We start from the raw sequence: 22,152 nt of genomic DNA on the forward strand, positions 1-22,152 counted from the left end.
GAGCCATGGGTTTGATCCCTGGGTCAGGAAGATCCCCTGGAGGACGAAATGGCAACCCACTTCAGTATTCTTGCCTGGAGAATCCCGTGGACAAGGGAGCCTGTCAGGCTACAGTCTATAGGGTTCCAAAGAGTCAGACACGACTAAAGCAATTTAGCATGCATTAGCCCCTATGGAGGGAGACACCTGGTAGGCTACAGTCCATGGGGTCGCAAAGAGTCGGACACGACTGAGCGACTTTACTTACTTACTTAGCCCCTAGAAGAGAGGAAGCCTACCTTTTGAAGCTTTGAAGTTAGGCATTGACTTTTCCTTTCTAGTTATGAAAGTCCTAGATGGCATTTTTTTTTCCCAATAGAAGTTTTTTTGTCTACACTGAAATTTTGATATTTCCTGTAGCCACCTTCATTAATTATTTTAGCTACAGCTTCTGGATAACCTGCCGCAGCTTCTACATCAGCACTTGCTTCATTTTTATGTTATGGAGGTGGCTTCTTACACCTCATGAACCAACCTCTGCTGGCTTCAGACTCTTTTCTGCAGGTTCTTCACTCTCCCAGTCTTCAAAGTATTGAAGACAGTTAGGTCCTTCCTCCAGATTAGTCTCTGGCTTAGGGGACTGTTGTGACTGGTTTAATTTTCTATCCAGGCCACTAAAACTTTCTTCACGTCAGTAAAAAAGCTTTTTGCATTCTTGTATGTAGCACTGGAGTAGCACTTTGAATGCTTTTAAGACTTTTCCTTTGCATTTACAATTTTGCAAATTACAATTTGGTGCAAGAGGCTTACCTTTCAGCCTATCTTGGCTTTTATTATGCCTTCTTCACTAAACTGAATCATTTCTAGCTTTTGATTTAAAGTGAAAGGTGTGTGACTATTCCTTTTTCTTGAACACTTAAAAGACATTGTTGGAGTATTAATTGGCCGGACTTGAATATGTTTGTGTCTCAACAGTATTTTTATTGTTTGTAATTGCCCCCAAATAATTATAATTGTAATATCAAAGATCACTGATCACTATAATAATTATCAATTATATATAATGGAAAAGTTTGAAATATTACAGGAATTACCAAAATGTGACACAGAGACATGAAGTGAACAAATGCTGTTATAAAATGGTGCTGATGTATTTGCTCAGTACAGGGTGAAAGTCACTCAGTCGTGTCCAACTCTTTGTGACCCTGTGGACTGTAAAGTCCATGGAATTCTCCAGGCCAGAATACTGGAGTGGGTAGCCAGCCGTTCCCTTCTCCAGGGCATCTTCCCAACCCAGAGATCGAACCCAGGTGTCCTGCACTGCAGGCAGATTCCTTACCAGCTGAACCACTAGGACAAGTTTGCCACAAACCTGCAAATTTTTAAAAATGCAATAAAGCACCGTAAAATGAAGTATGCCCATAGATGTGTAAGATCTAGTTCAAAGAGTTAAGGAGTTAAAACTCATCAGAGTGTTTCAGAAAAGCGTTTTGTAATTGTTGTTCCATAATCATTATCCTTTATACCATTTTCCATTTGGTAAAATTCAGCTGCTATTTTTTGAAGATAAAATAATGAATCTCATTCTTTTAGAATTTTCATTTTGGTATAATTCTTACAGCTTTAAAAATTATTTTATGGGCTTGTATAAAAGAAAATAGCTGACCTTTACAGAAACTAAATTTGTGTACAGTAAAACCTCATTTGAAGTACAATTTGATATTATTATTTTGATTTAGAATTCTGATTTTCTTAAGAGAAATTCACATCACTACTATCAAAGTAATTTGTGTTTTCAGGTGTTTTACTATATTGGAATCTAAAACTGAAAACAGTTTTCAAGCGGTTTTGCTAAAAAATTCTACACGTACTCAAAAGTTTCTAGAGATGTGATTTTTCATCTGTTATTTCAGTCTTGGAAATATAGTGATAAAAACAATAAATGTGTATCTTCTCTACCTTTATTACTTTTCAATGTTGACCTGAAATTTTAAAGGCAAGTGGGGAACAGTGATTTATTTTCTGCTTTGGGTGCTTCTGGTAATATTAGTTCTTTAGCTCTCTTTGTATAATGTATTAATAATCACAATTCATAGCAAAGTTACAGTGAATAATTGTTTGAAATTTATCTGCTACTGCAGAAACTGATACTTAGTTTACGTGTTTCACAGTATTTCAGCAAGATGTTCCTCTTAATCATGTAGCTTCTTTGTTTCACTATCAGTTGAGATAATATGACTCAGTTCCTGAAGTTAACAGGATTTATTGGCAGGCCATTAACTCGCTACTTATAACTGTCTGGGTAGTGACATGATATCACCAGTATTCCACTTATGCTGCCATAAGACAATGAAATAAGCTACTGTGTTATAAATACATTAGAGTTATATATGTTATGAAGATCAAATAGGTGGTGTTTATTTCTGTAAACACTTTCTTGGCTGAGGACATTTTTTTGGACAGATCTTCATTATTTGTACAGGTCTGACTATGGACTTGTATATCTTGGAGCATTAGTTCTTTAAAATTGTGTCATTATCAAAGTGTGCACACCCTCCTGTTGCTCCTAGACATTTTGCCATACTCTTGGACACAGGGCTTGCTTGAAAATGTGTGTGTGTGTGTGTGTGTGTGTGTGTGTATAAGAAGGTTGGGAGAAAGAATATGTATACAATCAAGGTAAATTTTGTATAGAGTAGAAAATCAGAATAAATAGTATTTTAGTTCTATATAACAAATTACCCCTCACCCCCAAAAATCTCTGTGGCTTATACCAGCAAGCATTTATTATCTCACACAATTTTTATGGACTCCGAATTTAGGAGTAGCCTAGAAGAGTGATTTTGGCTTGAGATTTCATGAGGTTACAGTCAAGATGTTAATGGAGGAGCATTCATCTGAAAGCTCGATGGGGGAGTAAAGATCTGCTTCTGAGATGACTTAATCGCATGACTGGCAGTTGATGCTGGCTCTGGTAAGCCGTCTCAATGCCTCATCCTATGGGCTAGTCCACTCAGCTACTTGAATATTCCCTAAATGTTGCAATTGCTTTCTCCCAGAGTGAGTGATATAAGAACAAGCAGGAGTCAAATGGCTTTTATGAACTAACCTTGGAAATCACACACTGTCATTTTAGAATATCTTATTGGATACACAGATCAAACCTGACCAGTATGGGAGAGAACTGTGTGAGTGTGTGAAGACCAGAAGCTGATGATCACTGGAGATGACCTTAGGAGCTGGCTGCCTAATATAGGTGGGGAGGAAAAGGAACAGCATCAGTAATTTGAAAGAGACACTATATCTTGACTTTGTTTCAGGACAGTGTGGCTCTCAATCACTTAAAGTAATTTTTGAATGTTTCTTCAAGGCAAGTAGCAGAGAGTTGTTTATTTTTTCTTTTGTATTGTGCTTTATACATTATCAGTCACTTCCGTTAATGCCAATTACTCTGCCAATCAGGTTACACAGATAATTATCATTTTATATAGTGTAGGAGTTCTGGCACATTAAGAAGGTGGCAAAGTTATAATTAGAGGAGTAAGATCTACAGCTCCTGTCTTTTAACCTTTGGTCGTGATCATGGTTTCCTGTCAGGCCTGAAGTACCCTGAGACATTCTTCAAATGCTTACTGCTGAAATCTGTCAGTGTATTACATGTTCATCTCCAGCCATTTTTCTAAGAAACTGTAATTCAGAGATATCAGTTCATTTTATCTATCCCATTAGTAATTGTATATGCTCACAGATTTTTAAGACCTTTATGAAATCTTCTGATGACTGAGTGATTTACCTCCGCAAACGTTTAGCTTTGTAAACATCAAATAATGGTAAAATGAAATGCATCCTTCTAACCAAGACAGAGGAACTGTAGTTATAAAGTTAGACTTTCAACATGAAAACCAGGGTAGAACAGCGAAGAGTTACCAGCCCTATTAAAGTGGGTTAGGGAAGAGGAGTCAGTAGGGAAACATAACCTTTTTTGAATTATGGCCCAGGGTATTCTTGCTTCCTTTTCAATGGAAATAGCCTCTATTGTCACCAAAGAGTGAGCTGTTAAAGTAAATGATAAGATCAGCTTGAGATATTTTGGAGAAGAGATGTTAAAGTCAGTTCAGATACTCACACTCTTTGTTTGAACTTGAGACATTTTCATAAACTTGCATTGTTGCTGATGAATGGCTAATTAAATTAAGAGAAAAACAAGGATGCACCTGGTATCTTTCTGCACCATGGAATCACATTTCCTGGAAGTATTACTGTCTGGTTCCAAGAAGTCAACTGTGTAGTGTTATCAGCTTCATAGATCAGATATTTTGCCTTTATCTAGACTAAGTGTGTCTGCTTTCTGACACGTGAGTCATAAGGTCAGTAAGGTCATTCAACTCAAAGAGACCAACACCCATCATGAATAGTCTGTTACTGCCTGCTGCCTGACGTTCAGGATGCTTTAATAGACCCAAGGACTCTCATTAGAGCAAAAATACTGTTCTGCAGGATGTAACATTGTTTTGCATGTTTAAATTTTTTATATAAATATATTCATGCATATGTCCTAAGTCACTTCTGTCATATCTGACTCTTTGCAACCCTGTAGACCCACCAGGCTCTTCAGTACATGGAATTCTCCAGGCAAGAATACTGGAATGGGTTACCATACCATCCTCCAGGGGATCTTCCCATCTCAGATCTCGAACCTGGGTCTCTTATGCCTCCTGCATTGGCAGGTGGGTTCTTTACCACTAGCATCACCTGGGAAGCCCAGATATATTCATACCATTGTATTCTTTCTTAATTAGTTTTATTCATTTCAATATTAGATCTTTGAGATTTACACATCTTTAATCTGGCACTTCTGGTTCTTTCATTTTAACTACTGTACCAAATACAAATGACAAGGCTTGTTGCTGAAATCAATGTAGACACAATAGAAATAAAATTATACACTTCCAAAGTATCAATAAACTTGAAAATCTAAAAAAAAAAAAATGTTTTTCTATTTGTAGATCTCAATTTCTGGCCTCTAAAGAAAACCAAGAAAATGGAAAAATAATTTTCACATTGGCTTTTAGTAGGGGAAATGGAGCTCTTTTTGGACAGCTGCAGAATTTATTTCCTGGACTTGAGGTGCAGAGAGTGAAAAGTTGGGATAGTGAGGGTTATGCTATCTTTTGTTTTTTGGGGGTCCAGTCATATGTAAACTGTTGGGTTGGCCAAAAAGTTCATTTAGGTTTTTCTGTAAGATGTTTGGGGAAATCCTGAATGAATTTTTGGGCCAACTCAATAGATGGAGAATGGAATTCTTTGCTCAGATTCCTGGAATAGTGGCTTGAGAAAAGTTTAATAAAAGACCGTCTACAAAGATGTGGTCAGGGTTTGGGGAAAATAGCAATTATGGTTCCGTGCTATGGCAGTTGCGACGGTGGAGAACTATTATCTCTAAATCTTTAGGGGCAGAGGAAGGAAGAGGAAGGAAATCCAGAGCAAAGTGAGTCATTTGATAGGAACTGTGGCATCAACAGAGGGAGACAGCTGACCAGTAGTGACCTGACTGAGAGACGTGGGAAAATAAATACCCTGACTTTACCCTCCCATTGACTTCTAATCTCTAACTTGTGCCAGACGTAACTGGAAGCCCACTGATGCTAGGCATACAGGTCAGACTCTAGAGCACAGAACAAGATCGAGAGGTGTGGTGGGTGGTACCAGAGGGACCAAAGGAAGATATCAAACACAAGGGCATACTTACAATTGGCAGAAATCAGAACAAAATATAATCTCTTCTCTTTTTCCTAATTTCACTGGAACTAAAAAGCTAAGTCATTGTGTGGTCATTCCTAGAGCTTGAGATGACCTGGGTTTGAATTCTTGCTCTAATAATGACTTTCTGGGCTTCATCTGTCAATGAGCTAATTGTGGCTCTGAGCCCATCAGGTTGCTGTGGGGAATAAGTAAACTGACATAAGTAATGCCCTTTGACCAGAGCCTGACACATAGTTTGACATGTCTTGCCTACTGTTATTTACATGAATCCCATGTAGTATCCTATAGTTGTGTATCCTGTAGCTTAACTGGAGTCCTGTTGTTATTTTTCAGTATTCCTTTTGTGTCTGGCTATAACCTGGGGCTAACCATACAGGCTGCAGTAATTGAATTTAGATCCTTAGGAATCTCATGTCCAGCCAAAGGAGGCAGGGAACATGTCCCTGAATATCTTCACAAGAACCAGAAGGTGTGGCCAATTTCTTTTCTTTCTTTCCTTTTGGCCACACGGGCGGGCATGCAGGATCTTAGTTCCCTCACCAGGGATCAAACCTGCGCCCCTTGCAGCGAAGCTCAGTCTTAACCGGTGGACAGCCAGGGAAGTCCCCAGTGGCAAATTTCTTGTCTACAGAAGATTACTGACTGGGTTGACCCCATGTGAATTAATTTTGTGATGGAAAAGAGTTTAGTCACTGTTCCTGCTTCCCCCAATAAATGAATCCCTTTAGGAATTCCTTTAGGAAGCATTTTCAATGTGCTTATTGCACAGAATGCTAGAGATGAAAATGAATCTTTGACTTGGAACTGTGCTTTTTCTTGGAATTTATTATCTAATTAAGCAATTTCCCAATAAAACATACATTTACATTTTCACAAGAAACGAACAGCAATGATAATATTAAGAACTAGCATTTGTAAATCACGCTACAGTTTACAAAGGGCCTTTACATTTCCTGGATTAGTGGTTTTCTAGTTTTGTTTTAGCTGTGGAACCCTTTATACATCATGTAATCTCAAGCACAAGAAAATGGAGCTTTCTGGTCAACACTCTTTCAACTGCTCTGAGGTAGTGTCAGTGGAGGAGACTAGTGTAAAAGCTGCGTTTTTGTCTGTTTCTGGATTCCTTCCTTTCCTTGGGTACAGGGTTCAGTCATCCCCTTGAATTTTTTAGTTCTATTCCAAATGAAGAGTTCTGGATCTCAAGACAGGCTTCTCCGAGAGTGTTTGTGTTAGTGAGAAGGAAATAGTCAATAGATTAATGGGGACTTTGAGAACAGAAGGAAACATGGAAGAGAATTGAAAGGACCCTTAGCATCTTTTTTTAAATGTCCCATTGTGATTGTGTTTGAAACTTGATGAGACATCTATGAGCAAGGGTTAGTGGAGTTTGGGATTCCCAGTTCCCCCAATCCCACCTTATATAATTCATCCAAGTGAAAACGGATGCTCTTTAGGAGACCACATGCAGTGTCCTAAGCTGTAAAATTTCAATATGCTAAAGAGTAATATGGCATAGCCTGTCTTGTTTTAACTGCCATGTAGTAAGATCTTCATCCATACAATATTTAAAATAATCTCAAGGGCTGTGTGCGTTTGTGTGTGTCAATTTATGCTGTTCTCTCTTCCTCTATCTCTACCTACCCTACCTATTTTTTTTTTAAGTTTACAGATTAGAAGCCAATGACTCCCTAAAGTATTGTTTTAATCTTCTTATATTTTGGCCATGCCAAGTGACATGTGGGATGTGGTATTCCCCAACTATAGATTGAAACTTTGCCCCCTGTATCGGGAGTGCAGAGTCTGGACTGCCGAGGAAGTCTCCTGCCCTACCTGTTAATTAAAGGTTTGTGTGTCAGACTCTAAGCTGAGTTCTCTGTGCCAAACTCGTATAATTTTGACTGTGATAAGGAAATTGTGGCTGGTCTAATAGCTTAAATCAGGTCTTACTGTTAGAATCTGTCCATAGCTCATGCTCTTAACTGTAATACTAAACCACTTGCATAAGTTTGACATAAGTCAGCTCCAAAATTGATAAGAGCAACAATAACAGCAACATAAACTTGAAATGCAAAGATTCATGGTAAATTTATGGTAAAAAGAAAGTCCAGCACACATTTTGATCAGATTATATTATAAATTCTAACTACATCTTTGGTTACAATCTTTAGGTAGGAATTTGGTCATATCCAGTAGATCCAAGAACTTCCCCGTGGTATAGAATATGCCTCTCAATGCAGGCAATGCTGGGTTGATCCCTGAGTCTGAAAGATCCCCTGGAGAGGGAAATGGCAACCCAGTCCAGTATTCTTGCCCGGGAAATCCCCGGGACAGAGGAGCCTGGCAGACTCCAGTCCATGGGGTTGCAAAAGAGTTGGACAGACTGAGCAACTAAACACTATTTGGTCATATCCATTCTCTTGTGATTGGTGAGCAGTGTGATGAAGGCACTGGCCTCTAACTGCCTGTGCGGGAAAGGATGAAGGAAGATTGAGATCTGGCTCAGGAGAAACCATGTGAGGCCTGGCAAGATAGGGACATCCTCAAAGTTTGCTTACTCTTTGCCTGCACCTGCAGGAGGGTCTATTCCCGGTAATGAGAAATTTCCAGGTCAGTATCCTGAGTCCGTTCCTCTTACATTTCCGTGCACTTGAGAGTTTCACATGGCTAATTCTTGCTTTGTAATTCAAATCTAAGCTCAAACATTGTCTACTTGGAGACTGCATATCTCCCTAAGAACCTCCTGGATTTCCAGAGTCAGAATCCCATGAGTGTTAAAACAAAACTCATGACCTCAAATTATCTTTTTGATTTGTTTATTTTTTCATTGTTTTTCTCTTCCCACTAGATATCAGCTCCACAGAGCAGGAATCTTGTTTCTGTTCCCTTCCATGTCTTCAGAATCTAGTACCTGGCACATAGAAGGCAGTGTATAAATATTTGCTCATTAAATCAGGACTCGGAAGCTCTTGAAGTGCTCTGTAATATTAAGAATTTCAGCCATATACCAGTTTAAATCAGGTTTATAGAACTGTTGATGCAAATTTAAAATTATTAAAATATAGTATGAATAAAATGAAAGAGCTGCATACAGAATTTTAAATTCAGTGTGACTAACGGTAAAAGCTTGACAGAGAAAAGCTTGCAAAGATGTTAGATATTACATATGGTTGCTACGGTGCTGTATTATGACTACTTTTCTCCTGTAATATGTAACAGTATACTGAGCACAAATATTTTATAAGGAAACATAGAATAATTAAGAACTGAAAAAAATTCAAAGTGGATCAACAATAATGTTCTAATGCCAAGGATTTCCTTTCAGACATATTTTTCAGTTAAGTATTAAACTGCTTAGATAGTCATGATATTACAATGATGATGAGAAACAGTAGGAAGGAAAGAATGGAATAGAAAATTTGGGGGCAGTGGAGATTTGAGAATCATTTACCATATTTTGTTTTTGCATAAATCTGCACAAGCTCAAATAGTGATGTTCACATTGTCAGTCTTTTTTGATCTTTTAGAAGCTGGGGTATAGAGAAAGGGACAGAGTGTCAACCAAGATGACTTGAAAATGTGTTATATGGACAAATGGCAAATTGTGACAATATATCACTGAAGTTTAATAGTATTTTGTTTCCAGTGTGTATACTCATGGGGTCAAAATTTTCGGCCTGACTTACAAGTCAGCCAGCTGAGCTGTATGTCAATGAGAGAGGAGATGTGTCTTTTCAGGCACCTTTTCATCCCCAGGGTCTACGGTTGATATATGGTACCTAAAAGATCCTCAACTAAGTTAATATACTAATTATGGTATTACTAAGTTAATATGCTGATTATAGTGTTTTTAAAATAATATTGAATACATTGGAACTAAACGTTATTTCTTCTGTTATATTAAGATACTCTTATGCCAAATTTAATATTACTGTTCTGCTTTTAGTGAAAAAAGTTGCATAACCAGTGACTGAACTTTCTGTTTGACGTAGAGTCGATTGCATGGGTTAGCAATATTTAGCTTCCTATCTTCAGTTCAGTCGCTCAGTCGTGTCCGACTCTGCAACCCCATGAATCACAGCATGCCAGGCCTCCCTGTCCATCACCAACTCCCAGAGTTCACTCAGACTCACGTCCATCAAGTCAGTGATGCCATCCAGCCATCTCATCCTCGGTCGTCCCCTTCTCCTCCTGCCCCCAATCCCTCCCAGCATCAGAATCTTTTCCAATGAGTCAACTCTTTGCATGAGGTGGCCAAAGTACTGGAGTTTCAGCTTTAGCATCATTCCTTCCAAAGAAATCCCAGGGCTGATCTCCTTCAGAATGGACTGGTTGGATCTCCTTGCAGTCCAAGGGACTCTCAAGAGTCTTTTCTAACACCTTATAAATGACTATGGCAAATCAAATTGCATCAACTTAAATGTACACACATGGAAATGATCTCAAAGTCCTGCTTGAGTATTATTTTAAAAAGTATAAAAATTAAAAAAGGCTGTTTCAGAAGTGGCTTTAAACCTCCTGCTAAATGTTATAGGTGGGAAATGGAAAAGTGGTTCTTCTGCTCCAACCAATTCTGTTTCCAATCGTGAAAATACATCCAAATATTCCTCTTAAATCTGTTATAGTGGCAAATGTCATGGGAAAAAAAAAAAAAACTTTCCATTTTTTCTTTAAAACATTGATTCTTTGCTTGAGCTCTGCATGTTAACATTACTCGAGGAAACATTAAAAAAATTACTGATGTCTGGTTCCCAGCCTACACTTCCTGTTTTAATTGCTCTGGGGGCAGAATGGGCATTTGAGTATTTAAAAGCCTCAAAGGTGGGACTTCCTTTGCAGCCCAGTGTTTAGGACTCCGCGCTTCTGCTGCAAGGGGCACAAGTTCAGTTCCTGGTTGAGGAGCTAAGATCTTGCATGCAGTGCTGTGCAGCACAGCCAAAATTTGGTGGGGGGGTGGGGGGGTGGGGGGGTGGGGGGGTGGGGGGGTGGCTTCAAAGGTGTTTCTAATGTGCAAACAAGGCTGAGATTCACAGATTAGATCGTTAGCACCCTTTTCTACTTAGACTATGGTTTTGTTTTCCAAACAAGTAAACATCCTAACTTTGATTAGCTCAGAAGCTGTAACTGGTACTAAGTGTCCCACAGAAAAGTGCCTTCCAGCCTATGTCTATGGAAGATTTCTGGATGATAAAAAGTTTGCCCTTTGAAATGTACTGTCCAACCGAACATTTGCCTTCATGTTAAGATTATTGTAAAGTGTGATGATATGGACGTTTCTGCCCCTAATATTTCTCTTTTTTTTTTTTTTTAATTCTTCTTAGCAGTTTGTCCTGATCTGTACCATGCTGAGGTTACCCTTAATACGCCCCTTTGGAGAAAAACATTAGGGAGAACTAGCACTTTGAAGATTTTATTCTTTGACTCAATTTTTAGAATAAAATTGAAAAATGAACTTATGAGCGAAAGTGGGAATAGCATATTGAGCTAACCAAAATGTACCCTCTGGAACTCATAAAGAGGGAAGAAATTTGAAAATTTAATTCTACTCTGCTCTGTATAGGAATAGAAAATTAAGCAAGATCTCTCTCATTTCCCAGGATCTCAGAAGCCCAAGTCATGTTCAATTTGGAACTGACAAGTCTATCTGAAGGAAAAATTAGTTTAGAAAATTTGGAAGGAAGTTATCCATTGTTTTGGTGGTTTAAAAACATTCTTCATATATTGATGTAGTAGTGAATTGTTGAGTGGCAAGTTAAGGGATTTCACACTTTTACTGCTCATAGACTAATACATTTTAAATTTAAAATATAGCTCTCCAGAAAACTCAAATAATCTTTTAACATATTGCCAAGAAAGCACAAAACACATATAAATAATAGAAGCTCTAAGTGTAGGACAAATAAAAATAAGGCATAATTTCTGAGGTCTTTTACTCAATGTGGAGTTGATGAGAATTCACTAGAGTCATTTATTAAATAAACGAGCTAAACTCATTTATATCTGAACTACATAGAATCACTTGAAGACAGTTTGTCATGATGCAGATTCTCTAGCTGTGTGAAAAAGGGAAGGAGGGTAGGTGTTTAATTTTTTTATTGTGTGCTTGCCAAATAAAATGAGATCAGTGTGTCACAAGTGAATTAAATGCATATTTGTTCTTTATCATTGCTACAATAACTGCTCATACAACAACTTACTCATAACTTTGAGTCAATGAAGTAGAAATCAGGTAACCCATTTAAGTTAACTTGCCAGCTACTAAGAGAGCATTTGCAGACTTAGTAATTTCTTTTAAGGGGGCCATGGGCTAACTTTTGTCAGTAAGGTATTGATAGGTGCTGGCAATCTGCATTGGACTAATCATAATTATTATTGTGTACCCAAATTGATTGAGCTAGTCTTCTAAAGGAGGTAATGGCGGAGTGGCAGTTCATTAGCCCCTATAGGCTAATTAAACATCTAATTAGTTTCTAACTAGGAAATATCTTCGTGTGATTATGAGTACAGAGTGATTCCAGGAGCCCACAAATTGAATTATCTGGATCTTAATTTCTCATAAAAATAATGGTGTTTGAAGAGATAATGTGGTCTCAAAATATTGAATGATAAACTTTGGACTTAATTAGATGTCATTTATTTCCTCACTGATTTATTAAGTAGTCAGTGCTGAGGTCCTTACTTTCCTTTCTTATTGCAGTTTTTAAGACATCATCATATAGGGGGAGTTCAGTTTGTCAGACTGTGCATCACCTTGTCAAGTCTTTACAGTGACATGGAGAGGCAGGCATTATTTTCCCTCTTTTATACCCATGAGAAACCTAACCCTGAGAATTAAATAACCAGTCCACTTTGCCATAGTAAGGAAGTAATAGAATCTGCACAGCATCAGCTGTAGACATGCAAAATATGGATTCACTCGGTATTAAGGAAATTCAATATTAAATGTCCAAAATGCAGTACTTGGATGCAATCTCAAAAACGACAGAATGAGCTCTGTTCATTTCCAAGGCAAGCCATTCAGTATCACAGTGATCCAAGTCTATGCCCCAACCAGTAACACTGAAGAAGCTGAAGTTGAACGGTTCTATGAAGACCTACAAGACCTTTTAGAACTAACACCCCAAAAAGATGTCCTTTTCATTATACGGGACTGGAATGCAAAATGAGGAAGTCAAGAAACACCTGGAGTAACAGGCAAATTTGGCCTTGGAATGCGGAATGAAGCAGGGCAGAGACTAATAGAGTTTTGCCAAGAAAATGCACTGGTCATAGCAAACACCCTCTTCCAACAACACAAGAGAAGACTCTACACATGGACACCACCAGATGGTCAACACCAAAATCAGATTGATTATATTCTTTACAGCCAAAGATGGAGAAGCTCTATACAGTCAACAAAAACAAGACCAGGAGCTGATTGTGGCTTAGATCATGAACTCCTTATTACTAAATTCAGACTTAAACTGAAGAAAACAGGGAAAACCGCTAGACCATTCAGGTATGACCTAAATCAAATCCCTTATGATTATACAGTGGAAGTGAGAAATAGATTTAAGGGCCTAGATCTGATAGATAGAGTGCCTGATGAACTATGGAATGAGGTTTGTGACATTGTACAGGTGACAGGGATCAAGACCATCCCCATGGAAAAGAAATGCAAAAAAGCAAAATGGCTGTCTGGGGAAGCCTTACAAATAGCTGGGAAAAGAAGAGAAGCAAAAAGCCAAGGAGAAAAGGAAAGATATAAGCATCTGAATGCAGAGTTCCAAAGAATAGCTAGAAGAGATAAGAAAGCCTTCCTCAGTGATCAATGCAAAGAAATAGAGGAAAAGAACAGAATGGGAAAGACTAGAGATCTCTTCAAGAAAATTAGAGATACCAAGGGAACATTTCATGCAAAGATGGGCTCGATAAAGGACAGAAATGGTATGGACCTAACAGAAGCAGAAGATATTAAGAAGATGGCAAGAATACACAGAAGAACTGTAAAAATAGGATCTTCATGACCCAGATAATCACAATAGTGTGATCACTCATCTAGAGCCAGACATCTTGGAATGTGAAGTCAAGTGGGCCTTGGAAAGCATCACTACAAACAAAGCTAGTGGAGGTGATGGAATTCCAGATGAGCTATTTCATATCCTGAAAGATGATACTGGGAAAGTGCTGCACTCAATATGCAAGCAAATTTGGAAAACTCAGCAGTGGCCACAGGACTGGAAAAGTTCAGTTTTTATTCCAATCCCAAAGAAAGGCAATGCCAAGGAATGCTCAAACTACCGCACAATTGCAGTCACCTCACATGCTAGTAAAGTAATGCTCAAAATTCTCCAAGCCAGGCTTCAGCAATATGTGAACCGTGAACTTCCTGATGTTCAAGCTGGTTTTAGAAAAGGCAGAGGAACCAGAGATCAAATTGCCAACATCTGCTGGATCATGGAAAAAGCAAGAGAGTTCCAGAAAAAACATCTATTTCTGCTTTATTGACTATGGCAAAGCCTTTGACTGTGTGGATCACAATAAACTGTGGAAAATCCTGAAAGAGATGGGAATACCAGACCACCTAACCTGCCTCTTGAGAAAGCTGTATGCAGGTCAGGAAGCAACAGTTAGAACTGGACATGGAACAACAGACTGGTTCCAAATAGGAAAAGGAGTGCGTCAAGGCTGTATATTGTCACTCTGCTTATTTAACTTCTATGCAGAGTACATCATGAGAAATGCTGGACTAGAAGAAATACAAGCTGGAATCAAGATTGCCGGGAGAAATATCAATAACCTCAGATATGCAGATGACACCACCCTTATGGCAGAAAGTGAAGAGGAACTCAAAAGCCTCTTGATGAAAATAAAAGAGGACAGTGAAAGAGTTGGCTTAAAGCTCAACATTCAGAAAATGAAGATCATGGCATCCGGTCCCATCACTCCATGGGAAATAGATGGGGAAACAGTGGAAACAGTGTCAGACTTTATTTTGGGGGGCTCCAAAATCACTGCAGATGGTGACTGCAACCATGAAATTAAAAGACGCTTACTCCTTGGAAGAAAATTTATGAGCAATCTAGATAGCATATTCAAAAGCAGAGACATTACTTTGCCAACTAAGGTCTGTCTAGTCAAGGCTATGGTTTTTCCAGTAGTCATGTATGGATGTGAGAGTTGGGCTGTGAAGAAGGCTGAGCGCCGAAGAATTGATGCTTTTGAACTGTGGTGTTGGAGAAGACTCTTGAGAGTCCCTTGGACTGCAGGGAGATCCACCCAGTCCATTCTGAAGGAGATCAACTCAGGGATTTCTTTGGAGGGACTGATGCTAAAGCTGAAACTCCAGTACTTTAGCCACCTCATGCGAAGAGTTGACTCATTGGAAAAGACTCTGATGCTGGGAGGGATTGGGGGCAGGAGGAGAAGGGGACGACTGAGGATGAGATGGCTGGATGGTATTACGGACTCGATGGACGTGAGTCTGAGTGAACTCCGGAAGTTGGTGATGGACAGGGAGGCCTGGCGTGCTGCGATTCATCGGGTCGCAAAGAGTCAGACACGACTGAACTGAACTGAACTGAATATTAAATAAGTTTTATTGGTTCTGCTCCTGTTTCTCAGTGATATTCTTTTCCAGAGTTACAGCTGGCCCTCTGTGTCTGGGTTCCTCATCCTATAGAGCAGACTGTACTCTGTAGTTTTATGTCAGGAACTTGAGAACCCACAGATTCCAGTCTCCATTCAGTGGGGCCTGGAACCAATCCCCTGAGGATACCATGAGATGACTGTCATCACAGTTATTTTTTAGTTGCCAGCTTGTGTTGTTTTTAGGACCAATAATCTAACTTATTCTGACACAAGCCTTTGGGCACAACATAATTTTCTTGACAAGGCTGAGACTTAAGGAAGAGTGCTTTTAAAATCCTGATTATTTTTTAGCAGAGTTCCTGAACTATGCATTTTTCACATTTGCCCCAAATTCTTATTTGTTTTAAGGGGCTTCTTTGTACACTGTACAATGATAAGCAGCATCCCTGACCTCTACCCATTACGTGCCTCTACCCATTAGAAGCAAACCTCCTCCATCCCTCCTCCTTAATTGTGACAACCAGGGATGCCCCTAGACTTTACCAAATGTCCCCTATTGGGCAAAATTGCTCTTGGTTGAGAACCACTGGTTGACAGGGTCAAGAAACATTATTAAAGATTTTACTAATCACAACGTGACTATCATTATGCTATGGCTGAAATATTTTACAGTGTTCATCAAAGAACAGTTGCACTGGGTGAGACTGAATAGGCAAGAATGACTCTACTAAAGACGAATGCAGTTTCTTAGAAAGTTAACTATAAACTTACCATGTGACCTAGCAATTTCATTCCTAGGTACTTAACCAAGAAAAATGACAACATGTGTCCACAAAAAGACTCACACTTACGTGTTCACAGCAGTGTTCTTAATAGCCCCAAACTGGAAACAACTGAATAAACCATCAACTGGTGAATGGCTATTCATACAATGCAGTTCCACTCGGCAATAGAAAGAGCAAGTTACTGATATGCACAATATGAATGAATCTCAACAGCTCTCTGCTAACTCAAGAGAACCCTGACACAAAAGCCTGCACACTGGATGATTCGATCTATGTGAAATTACAGAAAGAGCAGCGTTGCAGTGACGGGAGGTGGATCAGGGCCTGCCAAGAGCCAGAGGGTCAGGGACGGGCTCTGACTGCAGTGAATCAAAGAACGTTTCCAGGTGGTGGAAACATTCTGTATGGTGACTGTGGTGGTGGTTACACTGCTGTAAATCCTTGTCAGAATTCTTGTTTTGTACCCCTAAATGTGGTGAATTTATTGTATATAAATATCCCCCAATACAGCTTACAAAAAGAAAAAAAAAAAAAAAAAGACCAATGCAACCGAGAAGAGAAATCACACTTAACTCCAGTGAAACAAAAGGCTGGAGAACTTTTCAGCACTAGTGGGGAAGTGCTGGAGCCGGTGGCAAGGTACTGGAGGACCTTTCTTCCATAGGCAGCAGGTTGGTCTATGTCCAAATGACGAAGGCATCTGTGTTTACTAATTGATGCCAACGGAAATTAAAGTCTGAGCACCAAAGAACTGAGGCTTCCAAACTGTGGTGCTAGAAAAAAAATCCCTTGAGAGTCCCTTGGACTGCCAGGAGATCAAACCAGTCAACCCTAAAGGAAATCAACCCTGAATATTCATTGGAAGGACTGATGCTGAAACTAAAGCTCCAGTACTTAGGCCACCTGATGCAAAGAGCCAGCTCATTGGGAAAGACCCTGATACTGGGAAAGATTGAGGGCAGGAGGAGAAGGGGACGACAGAGGATGAGATGGCTGGATGGCATCACCGACTGAATGGACACGAGTTTGAGCAAACTCCAAGAGTTGGTAATGAACAGGGAATCCTGGCATGCTGCAGTCCATGGGGTTGCAGGGAGTTGGACATGACTGAGCAACTGACCAACAACAGTGAAAGTTAGGTCCCCACCTTCCCACAGAGACTGGTTGTATAGAACAGTCTTTTGGACTCTGTGGGAGACGGTGAGGATGGGATGATTTGGGAGAATGGCATTGAAACATGTATAATATCATATATGAAATGAATCGCCAGTCCAGGTTTGATGCATAATACTGGATCTTTGGGGCTGGTGCACTGAGATGACCCAAAGGGATGGTACGGGGAGGGAGGAGGGAGTGGGGTTCAGGATGGGGAACACGTGTATACCTGTGGCAGATTCATGTTGATGTGTGGCAAAACCAATACAATATTGTAAAGTAATTAACCTCCAATTAAATAAATTTATTTAATTAAAAAATACAAAAAAAGAAAAAGAGAAAAAGACATTCCTGGGCTGTAAAACTGGCAAGAGGCTGGGAGAAGACTTACACATCAAAGAGGTAGAGAAAGAATGACAAGTTTTCTAAAGTAAATAAGGAAAAAGAGGTCAGGGGCCTATCCTCAGAAAGAAAACATCTGAAGTTAAGTCAAGCTGAGGAAAATATTAAGGCCTTCTTTTTCAGGATTTTGATAAGCTTGTGGACTTAGCATGAATCTAGGACATGCCATTATTAAGTCAGGAATTTTTGCGTCTGTCACACACTCCAGTAAAGGATGTCTGTGGAAGGGTTGGGCCTGATCATGGCCCTCAGCCTGTGCCTGCCTCAGTTTCCATATATTCATCTTATAGAGGTAAGCATGGCATAGCCAGAGTTCCATCATCTCTGGGTTTCAGCTTCCACTGTTCTCAGCAAATGATGATCATTTTCCAACCTGAGATCCATTTTGAACAGCTCGAAACATGGGTTTAAATAACAGAGCAGGTGTCATCTTCATTATCTTTCCTTCCCAAGGCTGGACACACAAACAGCAAATGGCTAATAGTTGTTTGCTTTGTGCATGGATGATATCTGGGCTTCTATTCTCTCTCTCTCTCTAAGATTTTTCGCCACACCCAAGGGCACGTGAGATGTTAGTTCTCTGGTCAAGGGTCGAACTTGGATCCCCTGCATTGAAAGGTGGAGTCTTAACCACTGGACTGTCAGGGAAGTCCTGGGTCTCTATTTTCATGAATGGCCATCTGTATCAGAGTTATCTTGACTCTCACCTGGGAAATCCACAGGAAAGCAGACACAATGTCCTGCTGCCTGAGGGGTGATTTCTGAATTTATCCTTGAGAAATATTGGGGCACAGCAGATATGGCATGGTCCTGGTTCTGTGACTGATTTCAACGAGCAGTTCATTCCACAGCAATGTAATCAACTAGTGCTTAGCATTTATCGTAAGTAATATGCTGTGCTTTTGTTGAGTTGCTAAGTAGTGTCCCAGTCTTAGTGACCCCATGGACTGTAGCCTGCCGGGCTCCTCTGTGCATGGGATTCTCCAGGCAAGAATACTGGAGTGCGTTGTCATGCCCTCTTCTAGGAGATCTTCCCAACCCAGGGATCGAACCTGCGTCTCTTGCTTGACAGGAGGGTTCTTTATCACTGAACCACCTTGGAAGCTAAAACTAGGAAAAAAAAAAAAGACACTATGCCTGTTTGGAAGGAACTCACTTTTTCAGGGAAGTCTGACTATATTCATGGCTACAACTGTATAATTGATTGGATGTTAAGTCTATGGGAATGCAGTAAAAAAAAGATTAATTAATACAGACACATTATGAAAGAAATTATGGAAACAAGGTCATGGAAGGTGACATTAGAATGACGGGAAATTTTTGAGAGAGCTACAGATATGAACAATGTCAAGCAGAGCCGAAGGGAAGAAGTAATGGTTTCTTATGTCTCTAGTTAGTAAGACATGATCAAGAAATGGCCTTATTCCTTCTCACCATTGCCCTGCAACAGATTTTGTTGGATCTCCCTTCTCTGCCACTGGAGACTCTCTCGGAAAGATCCCATATCTTTCCAGAAATAATATTAGAACAGTCATTGGCTATTAGAACTGTCATTTTTTCATATTAGAAATATGGTACAATCACATCACTTTCACCTCTAATCCAATTTAAGTCATCTCTTTGCAGCTTAATCCTGACACAAGAGTTCCCTCGAGCAGCTGTGGGGAAGGAAGGGTGGATGAATTATTTATTTTTGTTGTTTTCCTTCCTCCATTTCATTCTTACACTCTCTTTTCCCCCCGAGCTGAAGTCTATGAGTCCTCCAGGGTTGGGATGGGAGGAAGAAACAGAAGGAAAGGAGCAAGTTATCTCCTGCCTGAGGCTCTAGTAATCGGGCACACTGCCCTTTATTTCAGATGCCCAGTCACCAGCTCTTTCTGTAATGGGATGCTTCTTGAGTATAATCTGAAAGTGGGGAGGCAAAAAGCTCAACAAGTTCCTCAGCTAACAAGCTCCTTAAAAGCTCCATTATTTCATCCACTTTATTTAGACTGGTGATAGACAAAGAAGGTAAATACATGTTTAGATTTATCTCCGCACGTCTGGGTGGGAGTGTCTGGCACCTCTATTTAAAATGTGTGAAGATATATCACCTGCTGTCCTCAATTTCAGGACCTCAGCCAAGACTCTAAGACAACTGAAACCTCCTGTTAAATATCCTGCTCCTTTTACATTTGCAGAACGTTTACTCTTTATAGCACAAGCATACATCGATGGCAACAGGCTGCATTAGACAAGCCGGGGATTTGGGACTAGACACAGCTGACATCAAAACAAACGTTAGCATTGATTTAAACTATGGGAATATTAGTTCCTTTATCTCAAGATGAGGGAGATAGAGCATACTTTTCAACATTACTTTGTATAGAATCATGCCTGGCATGGACTAGATTATCAAAAAGTGTGAGTCACCATCTTCCATACTGGATCCTAATAGCAACTCTGAGTAGGCATGTCAAGAACTGTTTGAGAAACAGAATGTTTGGGCACAGGAGAATTGTTGTGCTTGAGTGAAAGACCAATTTTGAGGATCTTTAAGATCTTATAAGAAGGTTTTAACTTTCTTTGCTAAGAAGAGAATTTAACCTAGGAAGGAGAATTTAAAATATAGCATCATGGTTCCAAGTCATGCTTGAACCTCAAAATCATCTTGCTGTCCACCTCTCCTCATTTTGTCTAACAAGGACCCACAACTTGTCCATTTGCAGTACCTATAATAAGAATGATATTATTAATAGCCAATATTTATTAAGCACTTCACATGTATCAGGCATTGTGCTAAGCAGTTTAATTACATTGTTGCATTATGTTTTCACAACCTTATTTCACAATTGTGAAAATTTTGAGTTTGGAAAAGTGAACAGTGCAGTGGAAGTCTCACCTCCTGTCCATGGTGGGGATGGGTCATGAACTCTGCAGTCAGTGCCAAAGGCATATGTGGGCCCACTGCCCTCCCAGTCATTTCCTGAACATATCCACAGAAACTTTCCTAATCACTGAGGAAAGAGCTTTAATGATAACAGGGTGATCCATTTGTCCATCCTAAGTCACTTCAGTCATATCCGACTCTTTGTGATATTTTAAATTTTTTAAAATTATATTCATATGTGTAATTTTGCATATTTAAATCATTTCCACTTTTAGTGGTCTTTTATTTTATTCTTTTTTGGGGGGGCCTGATTTTTCTTTTTACTATTCTCCTCCATCTTCAACACAAATCACTGTATTAACCACCTACAAAAGCATGGTAATTCTTGGTGGCATCCTAATAGTGATTCTTCCAAGTTTCCATTTTAGATGCTACTAGAATAATATAAATATGTTTATGTGATTTGCAATCATTTATATGTACATTTGTAATCACTTATATTGTAAATAATTGTTTTTTGTACATTTTTATGTCCCTTTGTTTCCCAATTTAACCATATAGTATGGTGTAGGGAAGAAAAAACTTTTTTCTCCACCCATCTTGGGTTCATTGCCTATGTGTGGGTGCTCAGTTGCTCAGTCGTGTCTGACTCTTTGAGACCCAGTGGACTCGAAGGGTCCTGTAGCCTGCCAAGCTCCTCTATCCATGGGATTTTACAGGCAAGAATACTGGAGTGGGTCTCTTTAAATTAGACTGACAAAACAACATACTAAGAACAGAAAAACAGTTTATTAACACATTCCATTCACTTTACATGGGAGAAATCTTAGTGATAAGTAACTCGAAGGGATTGCCAGAATTTGGGCTTAGATGGCAGCCTATCAAAGCAAAATCATTTTGCGGAGAAGGGAGAAGACAAAGGAAAAGGACTTTGAACTTCTAGGGGTGGCAAACTGAAGGGAGACACATTTATGGGGAAGCTCATGATAGATGAGTCTAGTTAGTAAGATGTGTTTGTGTAGACTCTTCTGTGTGATCTTATCTCCAGTGATAAAATTAGTATTCCCTTCCTGGTGTGAGAAGTAGGGAGGTGACATCTTCACTAGAGGAGAGCATATTCTGCTTTCAGGTGGGTAAGGGGAAAACAGAGAACTTCTCTTCTTCAGCTCAACATAATCTGTATGCAAAGTGGCATTTTATGGGGTGGCATGTTCTGCTGCTCTTCAGCAGAAATGCTTCTGGGTCAATTGGGAAACCTCTAATTCACTCTCTTTAATAGCTGAATAATATCCCGTTGTATGATATGTCACCATCCACTCAGCCATTTCCCTATATATGGGTGCTCATTTAACAAGGCTTCTGTTGTTTGTTTCTGTGTTTATTTTTGGTCAGAGTGAACAAAAAAGCAATAATCATCCCATTGTGGTGGTGGTTTAGTCACTAAGCTGTGTCTGACTCTTTAGCACTGTAGCCTGCCAGGCTCCTCTGTCCATGGCATTTCCCAGGCAAGAATACTGGAGTGGGTTGCCATTTCCTACTCCAGGGGATCTTCCCAACCCAGAAATCGAACCTGTGTCTCCCTCCTGCTTTGCAGGCAGATTCTTTACCACTGGGCCACCAGGGAAGCCCTAA

The sequence above is a fragment of the Capricornis sumatraensis genome, chromosome 17, assembly GCF_032405125.1.
Source record: "Capricornis sumatraensis isolate serow.1 chromosome 17, serow.2, whole genome shotgun sequence".
NCBI classification, from domain to species: domain Eukaryota; kingdom Metazoa; phylum Chordata; class Mammalia; order Artiodactyla; family Bovidae; genus Capricornis; species Capricornis sumatraensis.